The following is a 6,067-nucleotide window of genomic DNA, read 5'->3' on the forward strand; positions in this document are numbered from 1 at the left end:
TTTAACAACTCAACTAGTCAAAATCACTGAGCTATTTGTTTAAAAACTATCACTATCACAATGTAAATAATTAATTGAACAGATCAACATGTGCATTGTTGGAGTGGCAATTAAATATTTAAATAATTTAAATTTAAATTCATTCACTTTATACAAGTAACTAGTTAGTAATATGTTTTCAAACCTGCCTAATGAATTTTGTAAGATAATTCTCAATTTTTAGGTTATCAGGTAACTCATTAAATAAACATAATCCCATGTAATATAGATCTTTTTTCTAAAGCAGTTAATCTGTGAATTAGGAATTGATTTGGATTGCTCTTTATGTTGTTGTAGAAGTGATTCATTTGGCTTTTAGCAAAAAGTGGGTTTTTTATTACAAATTTGTAGGATAACTTTATTTCCATAGGATTGCTAATATATGTAGAATACAAATGGAATTTGGACATTTTGGAATAACTCTAGTGGCGTAGTTGAATATGTACAATCAAACTGGCGGTGGGAATGTTGAACATTGCTTATTCAATACTTACCTGAACTGTTCAGTAACGGAAATTGTTCTTTTAATTAAAACTTATTTTGTGTACTGTTATAATCTTACGTTAAATCTATTAAATATTCTATGTAAATATTTTTTTTGTATTTTGTACATATTTTTTTATTTCAATACGTATTAACAAAAATAAACCTAAATTCAACAATTAATTGTCAAGGATTTTATGATTATAAAAGCTAACATTAAAACAGCTGATTGTTATGGCTCATAAGCAGACGACATTGCTGCCACACAATGACAGTTGATATTGTTCAGCACTCGGTTTAAAAAATAATGTCTCACTATATTTTCTTAATCTTGGGTATTGTTGGATTTGTAATGAAATTGTTTAAATAATAGACACTTTTTTTACTGTATGACATTTTTAAGATTTTAAATGGTTACCTTTAAATGATTAAATGTATTACCTTTAAAGTTTTTAAATGATTTTTTTCTGTAATTAGGTCTTTAGGTCATAAATTTATATATATATATATATATATATATAAATTTATGTATTTATATATTATTATATATACAAGGGTTTATTTTATTCTGTGTATGTTTTAAAAGTGTACTTGAAAAAGTCGTTAATTACAACGAAATATTGTACGAAAAAATTGTAGTTTTCTTTTGAAACTGCTCTAAGAGACTATATATATTAATGTAATGAAAGTAACTGAAACCCTTTTAATAATATTTAACATTCAATACTAAATTAAACAAAGCTGTTCGAAAAAACCTTTCAAAATTCCCCATTAGTCACCAAACAAGAAATAGTACATTTAAACTTATTGAAAACAAAGTGAACCAAAATGATGACAAACAAGAATTATACAAACAATGTGGAGTATACAAAACTAACTGTAGTGACTGTGAAAGCTATTATATTGGGCAAACTGGAAGAAATTTTAATAAAAGGTTTAAAGAACACATGCAAGCTTTGAAAACAAATAACATGTCTACAATAAAATCGAATTTTGCTGGTGGGGCCCGGGTGGATTTCTGGCTGGCCATTTGGGACCTTTGGGTTGTAGGGTATTGGGCGTGATGTACCACAGGGAGCAGCCTATGAGCATTCTTTATTTTTTTAACCACATCGTATGTTACATCGCTGAAAATACATACTGCCAACATCACGGTGCAGACATTAAATATCACTATGGATCCCCTCCCAAACTTAGTACTTCTCACACTAAATACACTACAACCTCCCCCTTAAATACAAAGTCCCCTAAATTTTAAAAATTTTATCAATTACAATTTTGTTTTAAAAATTCTCCAATTTTAAATCAATTACAATGAAAAAAAATTGACATTTACTCTTTTTTTTTTGTAAGTATAGTTTATAGAGAACAAAAAAAAACCCAAATATAATCATTTAACAAAAATATCAAACCTCAATCAAAACCAAAAATCAAATATAGCAATTAATACAAAAGAATGAACCAATTAAAAAATCGATAAAAAAAAGGCTTAAAAAAATTTTAATTTAACAAGTCACTTTGGTTGTTTTTACAAGTCCTTTTTTGACTAAAGGTTTTACGATCCCTAGTGGGGATCGTCTAAAAGGTGCTTTGTTTTGGGTGAAACGCTGGAACGTTATTGTTTACATTTTGTACGTGGGCTGGGGCTTTGCCCCCGAGCGTTTCTGTTATTGTTATGGTTTTGCGGAGAGGGGGGCAAGGCGTTGCTAAAAATACTGGGGACCTTGCGCTCGCTCTTTCCGCGCTGATATCATTTGTTTCCTCGTGTGCTCTGTTGCCACCTTTTCATCTGGGATCAGGGATTGTTGCCCAAATCAGACATTTCCGGACTACACTGTAAACCTACCAAGGTCGATATGTCGTTTCCCCCCTCATGCCCGTATTTATTCAACTAAATACGTGACTGGTCCTAATCGTGAAACTACCAACCTGGAAACCACCTTTTTTCACCTCTGTAATCTCTGCTATGATTGGTTGTCCCAATAGCTAAATGTCTAGTTTTACTACCCCTATATACAATCGTTGTTTTTCTTGATTATCTACATTTTTTGCTTTTAACATTTGGGCGAATTAAATCTAACCTAGACTTTAGCGATCGCCCCAAAATTAATTGGGCGGCGATAGATTGGGATAGAATGCACTGTATTTCTATAAGGAACAGGAAGTTACTCAAAGCTAATTCTAAATCCTTGGAATTATGAAAGCTGTTTTAAATTTTTTTTTAATATTCTGACTGACCTTCCCCAAACCATTGGTTTTTGGGTGGTTTGGGTGGGAAAACGTGTGTTTTGATACCTTTTTGACATAAAAAATTCTTTAAACTCTTGACTGGTAAAAGGGGGTCCGTTGTGGGACACTTTTGGGGTCTACAATACCAACCTACTAAATAATTCCCTTAATTCCAAAATCGTGTGAACAGCTGCCGTTGAAGCAAGGGGCAACACCTCTGGCCACTTAGAGTACCATTTTTTACCACCAAAAATAATTTGGGAAACTGAAAAGGTCCAAAAAAATCAATATAAATTCGAAAACCAAACCGTTCCGGAACTTTCCCAAGAGCAAAAGCCTTGGCGGTTTTGCTCTTTCCTCCAAACAGCTGCACAGCTTTTACATTTGTTCTTGTCCCGGTCGATATTGGCCACCATAATAGCACGGGCTAATGCCTTCTGCGAACAATACCTAATTTGGGAAGTATCAATTTGTTCAGAATGTTTATTCTGAGCCTTTTTGGTATTACCACCCTTTCCCCCCCCCATTTTGGATTCCTTGCCCAAGGGTTTAAATTTCCCACTGTCTAATTTTTAAATGGCTTTTGATCTGGGGTTTCTTTTCAATAGGCCAACCTAATTTTACATAGGATAATACCTTTTTGATTTACTATCTACCATTGATTCCTTTTTATGTCTACATACTTAATGGGGGGGGGAAATGTCTTTTCCCGCTAAACACTGCAAAAAGTACCTATGACATTAATTTTTAAGGGCATCATCCGAGATTTCATCTTTAATCTCACTATTTACAGGTAATCTGATAAACCATCGGCTTGCCTGGGTTTTGGGGGCTTAACATACACAATCCATATTGGAAACCACTTTTAAAAAAAAAGCGTATCTTGTAACCTACTGCTGCGAAAGCAGGGAACCCTTTCTTTGGTCCAAAAATAGCCACTAAAGGGTTATGATCATCTTTAACAAAATTGTACCATATAAAATTGACAAATTTTTTAAAACCAAATACAATGCTTAATGCTTCCTTTCTATTTGTGAAAAGTTTTTTTTCAGCGCTATTTAACACTCTACTGCGAAAGATATAGGTCTTTCGTACCCGTATTGAATCTGACTCAAAACTGATGCAATGCCATATGGACTAGCATCACTGGGTACCACTTGGTAATGCAGGATCATAATGCGCAAAACTCAGCAAGATTTAAATTTTTCTTAATCTCTTTTATGCCTTCTTACAGCTAAATTAAATACAAAATCGGATCCTTTCTTAACAACTGATACATTGGGTTAAAAAGTGGTATCCTGGAATGAAACGTGAATAGTAATTAACAAACCAGGAAGGCTTTAAGCTGTGTCACATTTTAGGGTTTAGGTGCCTTGACAATTGCTTCAACCTTACTGGGTGCGGTATGAAACCCCTTTTAAACTGATAACAAAACCTAAATATTCTAAACGTCACAGAAAAATTTACATTTGTTCTTCTCACGTGAACCCATGCTTTAAATCTTTGACACCTAGCTAAGTCTATGCATTGTTCCTCATTGTTTTTACCTGTTACTAAAAATGTCACTAAAAAAACATTACCCCCGGGAAAACCTTGTAAGTTCGTTTTATTTTTCTCTGGAAAATTTCCCGGGTGCTGAACTGATACCAAAAAAATAGGCATTGTAAGCATACAATCCTTTGGTGGCTAATTTAAAAATACTTTGACTATCACACTAGTTAAGCTGCTTAAGCTGAAGAAAATCATTTTAGAAATTTTTTCCTTTTTGTAGGGTGGCAAATTTTTTCTTCAATTTTGGGTAACGGGTGTCGGTCTACCCCAAAGAAAGGATTTCAGTTATTTTATAATCCCCACAAATTCTTATTTTCCCATTCCCTTTAAAATTGGTACAATGGATCCCCCAATTCACGGGTATCTACTGGTAAAACCCGTTCCTTTTCAGTCTATCAGCTCGGCTTCTACTTTTTCTTTAAGTGTAAAAGGTACTCCGGGTTTTAAAAAGTATTTTGGTACTCACATTTTCTTTTAAATTTTAATTTTAACTGGTGCCCCTTGAAACACCCCAACTTATCCTAAATACATTGGAAACTCATTGTACATAATTCAATTTGTTTGTTGTTGTGCCAGACGGATTACAGATGTTTGTTTGTTTACCTCTAAGTGTGTTTGTGGCTTCCACTGACAGGCGTGCATGCGTCTGCCGCGCTCCGCCTGCAGTTGGCACCCCCCACCATGCCGTGCGATGGGCTGACTGTACTTTTGTTTACTTTACTGGGCACTCTAACGTTAAATCAAATGTTTGCACCCAATCCCCCGCCCCTAACAAGGGATTAGCCCCCATTACTAGGGTTAAAAGCAAATTTGTTTCTTTTTAAACCTTTATGTTGTACATTGACCAAACCTTTCCCTAAAGGCCTGATCTTTTCGTGTGTATATGAACTTAATACAAGCAGTTGGATACATGTTTAATTTCCTAACTTAGTCTTACAATCTTTTTCTGACATAACGAAACACAACTCCACTATCGACTTCAAAAACAATTTCCTTACTTTCCACTAATAACTGTACCGTTTTTTGCTCAATTTTTTTAACTTAGTTTTTATTTCTTTAAACCGTAAAAAAGATTGGAAAAGTCATACACATCGTCATTGTCTTTAGTTTCCATGATTATCTGAACCGGAACCCGCTGATTCTTTACTTTCCTCACAATGCTGCCTACCTTTATAAACATATTTTCTTTTTATTGCTGTAAAACTGTTTTTCCCCCTTTGCGAAGGCCCTTTAAACCTATTTTTAAAAAAAATTTGGTTTGGGTTTTCATTTGGGTTTTTTAACATAATTTTTTTGATCTACAAAATCTTTCAAGGGGTCCCTTCTTTTACAATGATTACACGTTACTCACGAAACCCACATTTCGAGCTGTTGTTTCCCGCTTGCCGCAACAAAGCAGGTATGTCTCCCAGCGCCTTCCCCCCGTCCGAGACCGTCCTCCTGCATGCTCCCCCGCCGTGTCCCTTTTCGGGACGACCCCTGCCTGCATCCGGGAATACCCCCCTGCATTGTCATCTGGCCGCCCCCTTCTCACAAATTCCATGCAAGCTATTGCACGGCTTTTTATAAATAGGTTCTCCCCCCGAAAGCTTTTCTGTATCGTTGGTCTCGCAGACCCCGCAATCTTTTCCCTTAATAGTCTGGGGAATTTTTCACCAAAATTCACAATACTTAGATAACTGTTTTAAATGCACAAATAATCGCTAACCGTTTCAAAGACCCAATTGATTCCGCCACTAAATTTAAATCTTTCCGTTTAAAAAAA

This window comes from Homalodisca vitripennis, unplaced genomic scaffold, assembly GCF_021130785.1.
Source record: "Homalodisca vitripennis isolate AUS2020 unplaced genomic scaffold, UT_GWSS_2.1 ScUCBcl_4091;HRSCAF=10035, whole genome shotgun sequence".
Classification (NCBI taxonomy): domain Eukaryota; kingdom Metazoa; phylum Arthropoda; class Insecta; order Hemiptera; family Cicadellidae; genus Homalodisca; species Homalodisca vitripennis.